We start from the raw sequence: 17,786 nt of genomic DNA, 5'->3' as shown, positions 1-17,786 counted from the left end.
AACCAACAAATAACGATTTCCTTCCTTTTTACAGTCTCAAGAGACAGGACTGATCCATTTTGTGATTCAAATCACTCTTGAAAAACTGGTATATATACTGCCTAGTTTCAAAAATCAGAGAAAAACTTATAAAAAATAGGAAATTATCAATGCACAACATGAAGATTATATTTTTTTTATAAGATATTTATTGAAATTTTTTTGGATATAAGAAAAAAATAAAAAATAAACATACAAAATAATAAACAATTAAAAACACACATTAATTTTCAATGACATAACTTCCATACCCTTATTTCCTCCAACCTCCTCATACTTCCCTTCTTTGTATTCCAGTTCAGTTGGTTAGTTCAGCAAATCCTTACCATTAAACTTTTACCCATTTATAATCCTTTTTTCATATCTCCTAAAGCATTACAGCTGGAAACCACTTAGTTTCTATCCAACATCTTTCTAACATTCATTCATTTTACAATATCTCTTTAAATAGTCTTTAAATTTCTTCCAGTCTTCGAAAATTATAAACAATTGCTTCTCCACAGAACCATGTCTCAAGATTTATGACGGTTATGAATAACTTTTGTAGGTAAAAGAATAAGAGGGAGAGAAAAATAAGGTTATTTTGGATGAAGAGTGTCACAGGTATAGGCTTGTATGATAAGATTGGTATAATGTCTCCTAGGATATTATTGTGAAGGGCGGGAATGAAATGTTATTGATAATAAAAACAAACATTGAAATAAATTTATTTAAAATCAATGTGATTTCTTGTTCTACTAATTCTCCCTTCCTTCCTTCCTTCCTTCCTTCCTTCCTTCCTTCCTTCCTTCCTTCCTTCCTTCCGTAATTGCTTTAAGGTTTAACTGTACACATTCTCAAACAATTAATCACTCAAATGCATGGATCATGTTAATCACTTACAAGCAAGATGAAAAAGCAGGATGTTAGAAACAAGAAACTACCGGTGTCATAAGGAAGAGCAGGCATTAATAAGTGGAAAGTCTTCTGATTGCATATGGCAGAATTCCCTCTAACATTTAGAACCAGCAAGAATTTCTAGGACAAAAGAATGCCTGTTTTGTCATTGGGCAGAATGTTACAAGCAGATGGTACTCACATAACAAAGATGACTATGAATTGGCATTAATAGGTGCTTTCTGGGAGAAAGTATGGGATATGAATGTTAAAGCTAAGTATATTTACAAGATTCCAGCTTCTTACCTGTAGTTAGTTCAAAAACGTCTTCTCCAACCCACCTTCCAAAAGTGCAGCTTTCAAAAACGAAATTTTATGCCTGACCAAAAACAAAGGGCAGAGGAGGGAAAGTGGAAAGCGCTGAATAAAATGTAGGTTTTTGTAAGGGCCTCCAAAGTGTAGTCCATAAGGAACGCAAGAAGGTACATGGATCCTTTTGTCCATTATTCTGATTTGTAAAAAAAAAACAAAAAACAAAACAGAAATAGCAATAAAATGGACACTGTAATGGCAGGACTACTTAATTTATTTATTTGAATAAGCTTTTATTAAAACTTTTTTTGTACTACAATACAATAAAATGAACTAATCTAGATAAAAACCAAAACGAAGAAAGAGAGAAAAGAAAATGCACCCAGGTGCTTTCCTTCATCCCTTTACCACCTTCATGTTAACCCAAAACAGAGGCCAGCAATGGAAGAGAAAAGAAAATAGAAATAAGGAGCAAGATAAAAAGGAGGAATGTAAGTAACATGGGGAAGAAAGAAAGAAAGAAAGAAAGAAAGAAAGAAAGAAAGGAAGGAAGGAAGGAGGGAAGAGAGGACTTCTGGTTTTCCACCTGTCATTTACATTAAAAAAAATCATTCAAGACATTCATTCTAATAGGACATCTGAGTGTTCTATTTTCAACCGAGCAATTTCAGACCCAAACGTTTCAAGTTCACTTCTTTTCCTTTCCACACAAAAAAACCACCAAAAGCAGTTCTCTAATTCCTATTATTAACAATGGGGGACACCTGGCTTACTAGCAGCACATGTGAAAAGGATCTAGGGGTCTTGGTGGACCACAAGCTTAACATGAGTCAAAAGTGTGATGCAGCAGCAAAAAACCAAGATAGTGCTATTCTAGGCTGTACCTGCAGAAGTATAGTGTCCAGATCACAGGGAAGGAGTAATACTGCTCTGTTATGCCTTAGTGAGACCAAATTTGGAGTATTGTGTCCAGTTCGGGGCACCATAATTTAAGAAGGATCATAGAATCACAGAATTACTGCTTTAAAAATTCCAAGGAAGGAGAGTCCACAACCTCCTGAGGGAGATTGTTTCACTGTTGAACAGCTCTTACTGTCAGAAAGTTTTTCCATATTTTTAGTCGGAATCTCCTTTCTTGTAACTTGAAGCCATTGGTTCGAGTCCTACCCTCTAGAGAAGGAGAAAACAAGCTTGTTCCCTCTTCCATGTGACAGCCCTTAAGATTTTTGAAGATGGCTATCATATCTCTTCTCAATCTCCTCTTTTCTAGGCTAAACGTACCCAACTCATTCAAACAGACCCAACTCCTTCCATACCCTTGATCATCTTGGTTGCCCTCCCTTGGTAGACCACTCTGAACATGTTCGAGCTGGTCAACATCCTTCTCAGGAGTGATGTATGGAAGTGAGAGCTGGACCATAAAGAAGGCTGATTGCCAAAGAATTGATGCTTTTGAATTATGGTGCTGGAGAGTCCCATGGACTGCAAGAAGATCAAAGCTGTCTATTCTTAAGGAAATCAGCCCTGAGTGCTCACTGGAAAGACAGATCCTGAAGCTGCGGCTCCAATACTTTGGCCACCTCATGAGAAGAGAAGACTCCCTGGAAAAGACTCTGATGTTGGCAAAGATTGGGGGCACAAGGAGAACGGGGTGACAGAGGACAAGATGGCTGGACAGTGTTCTCGAAGCCAGTAACATGTGTTTGACCAAACTGCGGGAGGCAGTGGAAGACAGGAGTGCCTGGCGTGCTCTGGTCCATGGAGTCACGAAGGGTCGGACACGACTAAAGGACTAAACAACAACAAATTGTATTGTATTGATGTGGCCTAGAATAGCATTGGCCTTTTCTGCTGTTGAGTCATGCTAAGCTTGTGGTCCACCAAGACCCCGAGATCCTTTTCACATCTACTGCTAGCAAGCCAGGTGTCCCCCATCTTATATTTGTGCACCTGGTTCTTCCTGCCTAAGTGCAGAACCTTACATTGGTCCCTAGTGAAATTCATTTTTTTGGCTTGGATTTTTTACTTCTCCAATCTGATAACGGTCGTTTTGAATTCTGATTCCATCTCCCACAGCATTAGCTGCCCTTACCAGTAAGCTGATGACACACAACCCTAATTCTCCACAACACCTGAACCAGGAGGAGCTGTGAAGGCTCTCAATTTGTGTCTGAATGCAACAGAGGACTACATGAGAGTGAGTAAACTGTACTTGAATAATGGGAAGATGGAGGCTATTTGGATGACTCCCTGATTCGGGAGATAGGCAAGTTCTCTGTTTGGGATAAGGTTGCACTCCTTCTGAAGTGTGTAGCTTGCAGGTACTCTTGGATATGTCTTTGTCGTTAGAAGTCATAGTGCCCTCTGTGGCTGGGATGGGCAGCTACAAGCAGGCGCCTTCTGTTTTTGAAAGCTGCACCACCTTGGGTGGGTGGATGGGGGACATCCGTCTGTTCCAAATATAGATAGAAAGCTGGTTGTGGGTGTGAGGGTAGAATTTGAACCGAACCGAATCAATGAGAGCTGATAATTTAAATAAAGTTGAAAGAGGATGGTTTCTGTGATCTGGTACATTGGTGGGAGATAGAGGCTATCAAAGAAGTGAGGTGTGTCAAGGAACAACAAGGCAAGGAACAACCCACAGGAGTGGAATATTCCTGAAATTATTAAAGTTGGATTCAGTTAAAAGAAAAATGGAGGGGTGTGTGTAGGATGAAATAGTATAATTAAATGCACAAAGTAGCCTATAAAAAGGAAACCCAACAAAAGCTTCCAGAATCTTATTTGATAAAGCAGAAAACACCTTTTGTGACCATCAGAGACATCTTTTCCTTTCTTTTGGGGATTGTGAGTATGCTATCTCAGGTTGGAAGCAAATATCCTTTCCCTTGAAGCGGGAAATAGAATCAGCAGAATGCTCCTTTCAGAAGTGCTTTTGTTCAGTCAGGACACAGAACAGGGAAAGGGGATTCAGCCTATGCTAGAGGGAATAATACTTCTCCTGAAGACACAGGTTCACGGTCTGGGCATGCTCCTGGCTGCAGCCCTGAACATGGCTGTCTAGGTTTCTTCAGTGGATAGGAGTGGATTTGCAGTTAAGGCTAGTGCGCCAATTCCGCCTGTTCCTTGAGGTGAATGAGTTGCCCAAAGTGACACATGCCTTCGCTACATCCCGTTTGAATTATTGTAATGTGCTGTATGTGGGAATGCCCTAGGACGGTGCTCAGAAACTTCAACTGGTTCAAAGACCTGCAGCCAGACCGTTGACAGGGGCTGGTTATGGGGAGCACGACACCTCATTGCTAGAACAGCTTCACCGGCTAGCAATCTGTTTCCAGGCAAAAGGAGACTTGCTGTTTCAAAAGTTATGGCTTAGCACCTTGTATAAGTTTGTGGAGGCTATTATCTGTGTATCAATATGAGTTCAATTTCACTAGGCTCAGTAGATTCTTTTGATGTAACTTTGGCTTTGAGGCAACTATGAGCCCCAAGTCCCAGGTGCAGAGGAGAATTTGTCATAAAAGGTTTAGTGACAGCAATGGTCAGGGATGGATTTAGAAAAAGATTGGACTTACGCATGGTGAATAAGTCAATAAATGATTAGAGGTGGTCCAAGGCATCGTACAGACCGAGACAAGCAAAACAGTGCCCCTGTCAAATATGTTACCTGAGGCGTTTGCTTTATTTTATCTAATACAGTGGTACCTCGGGTTACAGATGCTTCAGGTTACATACGCTTCCGGTAACAAACTCTGCTAACCCAGAAATAGTACCTGGGGTTAAGAACTTTGCTTCAGGATGAGAACAGAAATCGCGTAGCAGCAGCGGGAGGCCCCATTAGCTGAAGTGGTACCTCAGGTTAAGAACAGTTTCAGGTTAAGAATGGACCTCCAGAACGAATTAAGTTCTTAACCCAAGGTACCACTGTAGTAGCTCCAACAATGGCCATGATGGCTGCATACGCCCTCCAGAGACAGAAAAACACCGTATTTATTCTGCTGCTTTTAGATGTCATTTCTGTTCTGCTCTACATTCACTGTTATATTTTTATCCATGCTATTTTTGTCAGGTGCCCTCGTAGAGACCTGGTGCTTAGAATCGTCACCCCCCCTTCCCTACTGGGTTATGACGCCTTTGTGATTCCTGCGACCAAAACACATTCGTATGGGTGCCCCAGTGGAGGCCTGGTAACATTGGTTTCGCAGGAGCTTCAACTTAATATCTCTCCTCTCTTTTGGTTAGAGAGTAACTGCATTCAAACTTTACACATCACTAACAGCCCAGTTGGGGACTTCATATGTGTAAACTTGTACAATCCATCTACCTACTCCTCTTCTCATTCAAATCAGCTTTGGGAGGATCTAAGATTTATCCTCGATAAATCTTATGAGATCCTCATAATGGGGGACTTTAATGCCAGAATCGGAGCAGATATAAGCTCATTCACCAATAAGTCGCAATTATTCATAGAAGAGGAGTGGTTTCCTACGTGGAATTCACATGATAAGACCATTAATAGGACTGGCATAATACTGCTGGAGCTTACCATAAACTGCGGGCTGCACAGCTTGCATGGCACACCCAAAGACTGGCCCGGGGGATTTTATACTTTTCTAGGATCTAGAGGGGCAAGCGTTATAGACTACATCTGGTCCTCCTCGGCACTTAATGATAAGGCATATTGTTTCAATGTGTTCCACAGAACCGAAAGTGACCACCTTCCAATCGCCATCTCCTTCCTCCACACACAGCTGGGGCTTCCCAGCTCACTCCACCCCCAGGATCGACAGATCTTTGCTCCCGGACGTAAGAAGTGGGATTTCTATCTGGAGCAAGACATAAATGTCCTCCTAAATTCCCCTGAGATCCTAGCCCTGAAAGCTCAGCTGTTAACAATGAATGTGGATCATTTCTCAACTTTCCAGCAAATTCTAGCCTTCTTGCTTCCTTCACTCACGAAACCTTCCCGTGCGATTCTAACCTGGAAGAACCAAACGGTTCGACCAAGAATGCAAACAGTGCAGAAGTAGGCTTAGATTTCTTCAGTCTGATATGAAGAAATCTAACTAAGAAACTGGGAGGGGTGGCTAACACCCCAGAGGTCAGGATCACACTTCAAAACGACCTTGACAGATTAGAGAACTGGGCCAAAACAAACAAGATGAATTTTAACAGGGAGAAATGTAAAGTATTGCACTTGGGCAAAAAAAAATGAGAGGCACAAATACAAGATGGGTGACACCTGGCTTGAGAGCAGTACATGTGAAAAGGATCTAGGAGTCTTGGTTGACCACAAACTTGACATGAGTCAACAGTGTGACGCGGCAGCTAAAAAAGCCAATGCAATTCTGGGCTGCATCAATAGGAGTATAGCATCTAGATCAAGGGAAGTAATAGTGCCACTGTATTCTGCTCTGGTCAGACCTCACCTGGAGTACTGTGTCCAGTTCTGGGCACCACAATTCAAGAAGGACACCGACAAACTGGAACGTGTCCAGAGGAGGGCAACCAAAATGGTCAAAGGCCTGGAAACGATGCCTTATGAGGAACGGCTAAGGGAGCTGGGCATGTTTAGCCTGGAGAAGAGGAGGTTAAGGGGTGATATGATAGCCATGTTCAAATATATAAAAGGATGTCACATAGAGGAGGGAGAAAGGTTGTTTTCTGCTGCTCCAGAGAAGCGGACACGGAGCAATGGATCCAAACTACAAGAAAGAAGATTCCACCTAAACATTAGGAAGAACTTCCTGACAGTAAGAGCTGTTCGACAGTGGAATTTGCTGCCAAGGAGTGTGGTGGAGTCTCCTTCTTTGGAGGTCTTTAAGCAGAGGCTTGACAACTATATGTCAGGAGTGCTCTGATGGTGTTTCCTGCTTGGCAGGGGGTTGGACTCGATGGCCCTTGTGGTCTCTTCCAACTCTATGATTCTATGATTCTATGAAATCAGACAGCACCCAGAGCAAAATCAGGGAATTAGCCCAATTCCGTTCATACTACAAGAAGCTGCTCCAACATAAGAAATTGCTCTTTGTGAAAGAACGCTGGACGGCACTGTCAGTGGCCATTAAAACCCGTGACGACAAGAAATTCTGGAATTTAATTAATGCAGGTTTAAGACCCCCCTCATTCATCGTTAACAACATCACAGCTGCCAGTTGGCACTCTCACTTTGCTCAGCTGTATTCCGCCCAAGATCCCGAAGTAAACGTAGTCTCCACTCTTCCAGCATCTGCCTTGCCCACCTGGGAGCCAGTCTCCCCAGAGAGATGTATACAACTAATCAGCACGCTTTCAGGGGACAAATCCCCGGGGAGGATATGATACCACCTGAGGTATTTCTATCGAACCAGACGTGGTGGGCCCCTATTTTAGCATCTCTCTTTACCACTATCAATGCTACTCTTAAGATTCCACCTAACTGGAAACAGAGCATAGTCATTCCAATATATAAAAAGGGGGACCCACAAGATCCGCGTAACTATCGACCTATCAGCCTGCTGGACATATCATACAAGCTCTACTCTAGATTCTTGCTAGAGAAATTAATCGAGTGGGCAGAAGAAACAAAGCTATTCCACCCGGAACAGGCTGGCTTCCGTAAAGGTCACAGCACATCTGGCCAATGTCTTGTTCTATTTACCCTGATTGATAAATACCTAAACAGGTTCAACTGTAAATTACACGCGGCTTTTGTGGACCTGACCTCCGCTTTTGACTCCATCCCCAGACATAGGCTATGGCAGAAGCTTAGTTACACTAACATAGATAAGAGACTCCTCCACCTTCTTATGGAAATTTATAATGACATATCGGCCAGAGTAAAATTCGGCCCCCTGGGAGCTCTATCTGATCCTTTCCCTCTGAATAAAGGGGTCAAACAGGGCTGCCTCTTGGCCCCTTTTCTATTCAATTTCCACATCAATGACATCGTTACAACCATGAAGGCCCTAAATCAATCTGCCCCCTCTTTACAACAGCTCAAGATCCCCATATTACTCTATGCGGACGACATGGTGATACTGTCTTTAACCAAGCAGGGCCTAAACTGTTGAATGGTTTCTTTAAATGTAAAGGTTCATCATTGTTCCACTCCATGTGTATGTCTTTAAGGGGCCAGAGCAAGGGCCAGAGCAAGATAATGAGACCCAGCTTTACAGCTGTGAAACATAGCAGGTGCTGCTGAGTTGTATTTGATTAAGGTGTGTCAGCATCTGGGTGTAGTATATAAGGAGCAGCACCTAGCTCTCCCATTACCCTGGGGGATGGGTCTGGTTTGTTGATGTATTTAGTGTAAATGGAGTTTTTGTTTTGCTTATTAAAACCTTCTTTAAGTTATTTTTGAGTCCCTTTTTAATGCATGGTCTCCCCAGCAAGCTCTCTGCAGCGCTACCATACTGCAAGAAGCCAACATCTTTGGTTATGGGCCCAGCTGCTGAGTGGATGACTGCATATTTTTGGACTCTGAGAAAGGTTTGAAAACTCCTTCTCCTGTTAGCGTAGTTTTTGTGGGTCTGGAAGAGTTCCAGAATGGTTGACCGGGTTCATGAAGCTGAGAAGGCTCTGGTCTTCCCACAGCTGACAGATGAGAACTATAGTTTATGGTCTTTTCGGGTGGAGGCGCTTTTGACCTCTAGAGAAGTATGGACCTATGTAACTGATGACCCTCCTGACCCTGTGACTAATGCCTGGTCGAAAGGAGATGCAAAAGCCAGGGCAATAATTAATTTGGCAGTCAGCGACCAGCAAGTAGTCTATATAAGGAATAAGAAAACTGCTAAAGAAATGTGGGACAGTCTTGCAGCAGTGCATGTTAGAAAAGAGTCAGCGTCTGCATTGACGCTTTTCAAGCAGTTGTACCAGACGAAGTTGCAGCCTGGTGGTGATTTGGCAGCACACTTGAGACGTCTGGAGGCAATACGCTGCAAATTAATTCGAAGGGACATGGAGATACCTGATATTCAGTATGTTTTTATCATCCTTTGTTCCCTTAATGAGGACTTTGATGGTATAGCTAGCCAGATATCTGCCGTTCCACCAGCACAATTAACTGTGAAAGGGGTAACGGCAAGATTAGTGGGCGAGTTGGATAGAAGGGAGGCTTGTGCCATAAGTACTCCTGTTTCCAGAAAGAATGAGGAACGCCATATGCAAACCTGTGGTGATACAACTGCATTTAAAGCTGCAAAGCGTTGTTGGTTCTGCAATAAGCAAGGACATTTTGCAAAGGACTGCAGAGCCAAAAGAAAGCAAAGTACTCCCAAGTCTGTTTCTGTTCGTCAATCACGGTCGTCAGCCCAGCAGCCGACATCGTACCGTAAAGACAAAAAAGAGCCGCGAGCTTTTCATGCTCGGACAACAGATCGTAAAAGAATTAAAGATGCCAAGTGGAGGTCTTTTGTTATCGACTCAGGAGCATCTCAGCACATCTGCAATGATCGAAGCTTGTTTATTTCTTTCGAAGAGGAAATTGGTAATGTACATTTAGCCAATTCACAAGTCTTGCAGTCGCTTGGCAGGGGTACTGTTAAACTTGACTCTTTAAACATTACAATAGCGAACTGCATTTACTGCCCGTCAGTGGACAATTTATTATCAGTAAGGTGTTTTGCTCGTCAAGGCATAACTGTGCGTTTCTTAAAGTCTATGTGTGAGTTTTTCGATGGGAACAAACGTCTATTGTATGCCCGGGAATCTGATGGTTTATATAGACTGTATTTTCACACCTACTCCCAATCGCCTATAAACTGCACAGTAGCACAGTCAAGCCAGGGGTTGAGGAATGTAAGGCCACATTCTGGGTGTGTCCACGAGGCGCACAGAATTCTGGGACACCTGAATTTTGCTGATGTAATTAAGACACAGAATATTGTCAATGGCCTCAACTTAAAACCATGTAAATTCTTTATGCAGTGTCTATCCTGTTGCAAGAATAAGATTAAGGTTGCACGCAAGGGTAGGTGCTCAGATAGGAAAGTAACTGAGCCATTTGAGCGTGTACATTGTGATTTAGTTGGGCCACTCCCACCATCGTTAGGAGGTTCTAAGTACTGGCTCACTCTGATAGACCAGTATAGTAGATATTGTTGGACTTATGCAATAGCTGAAAAGTCCCAAGCATTTGAGAAGTACAAGGTTTTTTGCAACTGGGTAAAAACACACTTTAACAAACCTATTAAGAACCTGTTTTCTGACCGGGGTGGGGAATTTGTTTCTGAGGATTTTGAGAAATTCCTGGAAGCGCAGTGGACTACTCATGAGTTATCTTGCCCCCGAAGTCCCTGGCAAAATGGGCTGGTTGAAGTTGTGCAGCGTGACCTGCAGGCAGGGGTTAAAACTTATCTGCACGATGCTAATCTGCCCAAAGCTTTTTGGGCTGAAGCGCTTAATGCCTTTTGTGATGTGAGAAATCGCAGTTATCATTCTGGTTTAGATGTCACCCCCTATGAGAAGCTGTTTAAAAAACGCCCTAATCTGAAATACCTACGTATTTGGGGTTCAGATGTAATTATGCATTATCCCGCTAAGCAGAAATTGGATGAACGTAGTGTTCAGGGAAAATTAATGGGCTACCAGCAGGGGGCGTACAGACTTTACATACCAGCAACTGGCAAATTTCATATTACCAGAAGCATGATACAAACTGTAAATTGGAATGGAGTTGCTGTTTTCCAAGATGCTAATGGTATAGATGATACTGAGAAAGAAGAGGGAGAAGCAGCAGCAGGAAATGGTGCTTCTGAATTAATGGGAAAAGATGAAAAGCCTGTTGGATCTGATAATTTGTTTGATGATTTAAAGTCACAGGCACCTGAGGGGAGGTTAGATTCTCTTGAGTTTTCTGACCGTGAGCTTAGCCTACAGGCACCTCTTCAGTCTGACAATGATGATTTACACCCTGAAACTAGTAGTTCACTGAGTCCCATTAAGTCTGAGGAGTCTGACTCTCCTTCCGGACTGAGACGTTCAGATAGACAGAGGCAGAAGCCACGTTTCGCAGATGAACACTTTAATACTGTGTATGCCAATAAGGCGGTTTTTGAGCCAAAAAGCTACAATGATGTTCAGAAGTTACCTAAGCATCAAGCTGTAAATTGGTATAAAGCTATGAACTCTGAGATAGCTTCTTTAAAAGAGCATAACACTTGGACTCTTGTACCACAAACCCCAGATATGAGACTTATTGATTCAAAATGGGTTTATAGAGGTAAAATGAATGACAAAAATGAAGTTGTAAGGTACAAGGCAAGACTAGTTGCTAAGGGTTTTCAACAAATTCCTGGCGAAGATTATGATTTGTGTTATTCACCAAGTGTAAAAAATGAAACAGTTAAGCTTTTGTTAAAAGATGCTTCACAGTGTGGAAAAGCCCACCATGCAATGTTTCTCTGCTCTTAAGAGAGTGGTAATGTACCTTAAACATACCAAACATTATAGGTTGCAGTTTACAACAAGTATTGACAAAGGTTTTGAAATTTTCTGCGATGCATCTCATGCAGTAGAACAAAATAATTGCAGGGGTGTGTCTGGTATGGTGTTTTGTTACAACGGTTGTCCATTTGAATGGAAGTCCCAGACACAAACCATTATTTGTCTCTCCACAACAGAGAGTGAATTATGTGCATGCGTTCAGACCACTCGTGATGTAGAATGGTATCTGCAAGTATTTGCAGACCTACAGATGCAAGTAACACTACCAGTAAAAGTTTACCTTGATTCCCAGAGCAGACTTGCTATCCTGTGTTCAGAGACCAATACGCAGCGCACTAGAGTCTTAAGATTACGTTTAGAATTTGTAAAGAAACTAATTGCTGATGAAATGGTTGTATTTAAATATGTTCCAGGTGACAATCAAATTGCGGACATTTTTACTAAAGCACTTCCAAAGGTTACACATGAAAAACGTGTACAAAGTATGCTTTATGTTTTTGTTCCACAATGATGAACCGCAGGGGAAATGTTGAATGGTTTCTTTAAATGTAAAGGTTCATCATTGTTCCACTCCATGTGTATGTCTTTAAGGGGCCAGAGCAAGGGCTAGAGCAAGATAACGAGACCCAGCTTTACAGCTGTGAAACATAGCAGGTGCTGCTGAGTTGTATTTGATTAAGGTGTGTCAGCATCTGGGTGTAGTATATAAGGAGCAGCACCTAGCTCTCCCATTACCCTGGGGGATGGGTTGGTGGTTGGGTCTGGTTTGTTGATGTATTTAGTGTAAATGGAGTTTTTGTTTTTCTTATTAAAACCTTCTTTAAGTTATTTTTGAGTCCCTTTTTAATGCATGGTCTCCCCAGCAAGCTCTCTGCAGCGCTACCATACTGCAAAAAGCCAACATAAACAACATGCTCAGAGGGCTCATGACATATTGTGATACCAACTCCCTCAAAATCAATTTCGCCAAAACCAAAATTCTTACTTTTGGCACGAAAACTCGGAAGCCTTTCTGGAATTTTGAGGGCCACTCTATTGAATATTGTTCAGCATTCAAGTATTTGGGTATCACTTTTCAGCATGGGCTTAGCTGGTCAGCTCACCTAAATATGACCATCCTGGCTGCCCGTAGAACCATCAAAGCCTTGGAGAAATTCTTCTATGCAAAAGGCGGCCAGTTGGTTCCACCAATCAGAAAAGCATTTATCAGCAAAGTCCTCCCGATGTTACTGTATGGGGTTGAAATCTGGGGGTGGAATTTAAAAACACTACAACGGCTCGAGATTCTACAAAACACTTTTGCACGAAAGCTACTGGGTCTCCCCAAGGGCTCAGTTGCTGCACAGTTAAGAACAGAACTGGGCCTCCCCTCCATTGTTGCGAGAGCCCACATTAGAATCATTAGTTTTTACTGTAAATTAATCAATGCCCCAGGTTCCCTACTAGCTAGGCAAGCCTTTTTAACTTGTTCTCATACCAACAAATGGTCCAAGGCCATGGAGACTATTACTGCACGCTACTCCCTCCCAGATCTCGACACGCTGTCATCTTGGGACCAACATAAAATCCGGGCCTGGATTCTTACAAGAGACGAGGCCATGGACCGGGCACAGTCCACCACAGCCCGCCTCTCCATGTGGCTCCCTAAAGTGAAAGTAGTAAGATCACTTGCTAACTACTTGATAGAACTGACGGAGCCCAATTTGAGAAGAGCGTTCACTATGGCCCGTTTCCACTCTATACCCACGGCCTTCCTGCAGGGGATTTACTCTAAGACCCCCATTACTCAGCGTTTATGTCCATGCACAATGAATGAAGTAGAGGACTTCATACATTTCTTTTTCTACTGTCCAATTTATGAGCCAATAAGACCTAAGCTCCTCCTCTTGATCCCGTCCACCATTACATCTAAGGAAGACTGTTTGAAATCGCTTCTTGTGGACGCAAATCCCCAAATTTCACGTGGGGTGGCAATCTTTATTGTGCAGGCTCTGAAACTCAGGGCTACTCTGTCTGGGTAGTGTGTCCTAGACCTGGACCTGTTTTAATTCTTTTTTTTTTACTTTTTAACCCAATGTGCCGAGCCTATTTTGGGCCCATTTTATGCTCTATATACATCCGCATTTTAGATTCTTGGCGCTGGAATAAGATCCACTATTTGACTACTGATTCAAAACCCTAAAATGTATTTTATATAATTGACTTTTTATTTCTACTCTTTGTATATCATATTGTTGTTTTATTGCTATGGCCGATGGCTGAAGCAAATAAAGATTAAATAAAAATTATTCTGCTGCTTTTAGTTGTCATTTCTGTTCTGCTCTATATTCACTGTTGTATTTTTATCCATGCTATTTTTGTCAGGTGCCCTCGTAGGGTGAATACTGAAATCCTTGCCTCGTAAGGAATTGCTACATCCAGCCAGCCAGCACCATTAGACTCAAAGCTACAAGCGAGAGATAAAGGGAAGAGTAAAGCCAGAAGAGAAGACGATGAATGTTCTTCTTTGCACTGCCACTGCTGCCATGCTTTTCATCATGGCTGAGGCTCAGACTGCTAGCTTGCCTTTTGAGGAAGAATTAGGTGCCACTCCTGAAGCCTTGCCTTTGGCTACCTGGCTAATAAAAAAGACTACCAAGTTGTATAAAACGCTGTGTAATCTGCGAGGCACATGTGATACCGATTGGAGTCATCTGCCTCAGGAACATTTGCTTATCCCAGAGATCCCTAGCGAAAGTAAATGCTCCCCCTCTACATTTGAAAAGGAAGGATGCCTGGAACTCCTTGCAGAGGGACTTTTTTCATTTAGGATATTTCTGGAATACCTGCATGAAACTTTATTTCCCAAGAAACCGGAGCTAACTCGGTACTTGTGGCCAGCAACAAAGTTTCTGGCCAATAGCTTGAAGACACAGCTGCAGAATCCTGACGGCATGAAACCTATACCTGACACCATTGACGATGATCTTGCTCATAAGCTAGCAATGCATACTGGTTGGACACCTGCAATTCTCAGGCACACCATACTTAGAAGGTACCTGAAGTTTATGGATACAGCTGCAAGTGCAATTAAGTCCCTAAACACATCATAGATAACAGTAAATCATGTGCATCAACTGGCATTTAGAAGAGGACAACCATTTGGACAAAAAAAATGACCCCGAGTTTACCAGGAAAAAAATGTTTGAGAAGCCGCACTGCAGGCCACAGCTGACCACATCCTAATCTCCCCAGTGGGCCAAGATTGAGAGGTGGAAACGAGTACAGGTATAACAATCAGTCAGATCATCAGTTAGAACCTACTTAAAGTCTCTGCAGCCATGAAACACACTTAAAAGTGGATAATTTCTGGAGAAAACCTTGAAGATGCCTAGAATACTTGCTCGACTGAAGAGAAAGCAGCAGGTGTTTAAAGTGCTTTGAATGCAAACTTCAGTCACTGGAAAGAAAGGAAAATAGAGGCTCGCAGAGAAAACTGGCAAAACCACTTTTCCAGTGCTTCCTAATGGAAGCACTTGACTAACTTTAAGTTAGCTTCAGAACCAATCAAAATATAGAAATATTACAGATAGGTAGCCGTGTTGGTCTGCCCTAGTCAAAATAAAAAAATTCCTTCCAGTAGCACCTTAAAGACCAACTAAGTTAGTTCTTGGTATGAGCTTTTGTGTGCATGCACACTTCTTCAGATACACTTTGTATCTGAAGAAGTGTGAATGCACACGAAAGCTCATACCAAGAACTAACTTAGTTGGTCTTTAAGGTGCTACTGGAAGGATTTTTTTTATTTTGACTATAGAAATATTGCTATACTTGAGCTACAAATGGCAACTGCATGTTTACTTATTCTATGTCCCAGTAAGTCATCAGAACCCCCAAGCAGGTTACATAAAACATCCATTGTGTACCAATAAAAAGAGAAATTAAAAAGAAGTTTTCAAAATGTTAAAACCAGCAGTTTCGAAAACAAGAAAGCACAGCATATTGTTCTACCTGGAACAGGTGATATCTGGCTAAGAGACGAAAGAGCAGTCATACATTTATTATGGTAGGTCCTATGGCCTGCCCATGCTGATTTCTAAATTCAGAGAAACAACCAACAAATAACGATTTCCTTCCTTTTTACAGTCTCAAGAGACAGGACTGATCCATTTTGTGATTCAAATCACTCTTGAAAAACTGGTATATATACTGCCTAGTTTCAAAAATCAGAGAAAAACTTATAAAAAATAGGAAATTATCAATGCACAACATGAAGATTATATTTTTTTTATAAGATATTTATTGAAAATTTTTTGGATATAAGAAAAAAATAAAAAATAAACATACAAAATAATAAACAATTAAAAACACACATTAATTTTCAATGACATAACTTCCATACCCTTATTTCCTCCAACCTCCTCATACTTCCCTTCTTTGTATTCCAGTTCAGTTGGTTAGTTCAGAAAATCCTTACCATTAAACTTTTACCCATTTATAATCCTTTTTTCATGTCTCCTAAAGCATTACAGCTGGAAACCACTTAGTTTCTATCCAACATCTTTCTAACATTCATTCATTTTACAATATCTCTTTAAATAGTCTTTAAATTTCTTCCAGTCTTCAAAAATTATAAACAATTGCTTCTCCACAGAACCATGTCTCAAGATTTATGACGATTATGAATAACTTTTGTAGGTAAAAGAATAAGAGGGAGAGAAAAATAAGGTTATTTTGGATGAAGAGTGTCACAGGTATAGGCTTGTATGATAAGATTGGTATAATGTCTCCTAGGATATTATTGTGAAGGGCGGGAATGAAATGTTATTGATAATAAAAACAAACATTGAAATAAATTTATTTAAAATCAATGTGATTTCTTGTTCTACTAATTCTCCCTTCCTTCCTTCCTTCCTTCCTTCCTTCCTTCCTTCCTTCCTTCCTTCCGTAATTGCTTTAAGGTTTAACTGTACACATTCTCAAACAATTAATCACCCAAATGCATGGATCATGTTAATCACTTACAAGCAAGATGAAAAAGCAGGATGTTAGAAACAAGAAACTACCGGTGTAATAAGGAAGAGCAGGCATTAACAAGTGGAAAGTCTTCTGATTGCATATGGCAGAATTCCCTCTAACATTTAGAACCAGCAAGAATTTCTAGGACAAAAGAATGCCTGTTTTGTCATTGGGCAGAATGTTACAAGCAGATGGTACTCACATAACAAAGATGACTATGAATTGGAATTAATAGGTGCTTTCTGGGAGAAAGTATGGGATATGAATGTTAAAGCTAAGTATATTTACAAGATTCCAGCTTCTTACCTGTAGTTAGTTCAAAAACGTCTTCTCCAACCCACCTTCCAAAAGTGCAGCTTTCAAAAACGAAATTTTATGCCTGACCAAAAACAAAGGGCAGAGGAGGGAAAGTGGAAAGCACTGAATAAAATGTAGGTTTTTGTAAGGGCCTCCAAAGTGTAGTCCATAAGGAACGCAAGAAGGTACATGGATCCTTTTGTCCATTATTCTGATTTGTAAAAAAAACAAAAAACAAAACAGAAATAGCAATAAAATGGACACTGTAATGGCAGGACTACTTAATTTATTTATTTGAATAAGCTTTTATTAAAACTTTTTTGTACTACAATACAATAAAATGAACTAATCTAGATAAAAACCAAAACGAAGAAAGAGAGAAAAGAAAATGCACCCAGGTGCTTTCCTTCATCCCTTTACCACCTTCATGTTAACCCAAAACAGAGGCCAGCAATGGAAGAGAAAAGAAAATAGAAATAAGGAGCAAGATAAAAAGGAGGAATGTAAGTAACATGGGGAAGAAAGAAAGAAAGGAAGGAAGGAAGGAAGGAAGGAAGGAAGGAAGACAGGACTTCTGGTTTTCGACCTGTCATTTACATGAACAAAATCATTCAAGACATTCATTCTAATAGGACATCTGAGTGTTCTATTTTCAACCGAGCAATTTCAGACCCAAACGTTTCAAGTTCACTTCTTTTCCTTTCCACACAAAAAAACCACCAAAAGCAGTTCTCTAATTCCTATTATTAACAATGGGGGACACCTGGCTTACTAGCAGCACATGTGAAAAGGATCTAGGGGTCTTGGTGGACCACAAGCTTAACATGAGTCAAAAG

Source organism: Podarcis vaucheri (genome assembly GCF_965113315.1).
Source record: "Podarcis vaucheri genome assembly, chromosome: 3".
NCBI classification, from domain to species: domain Eukaryota; kingdom Metazoa; phylum Chordata; class Lepidosauria; order Squamata; family Lacertidae; genus Podarcis; species Podarcis vaucheri.
This window is presented reverse-complemented; position numbering follows the sequence as displayed.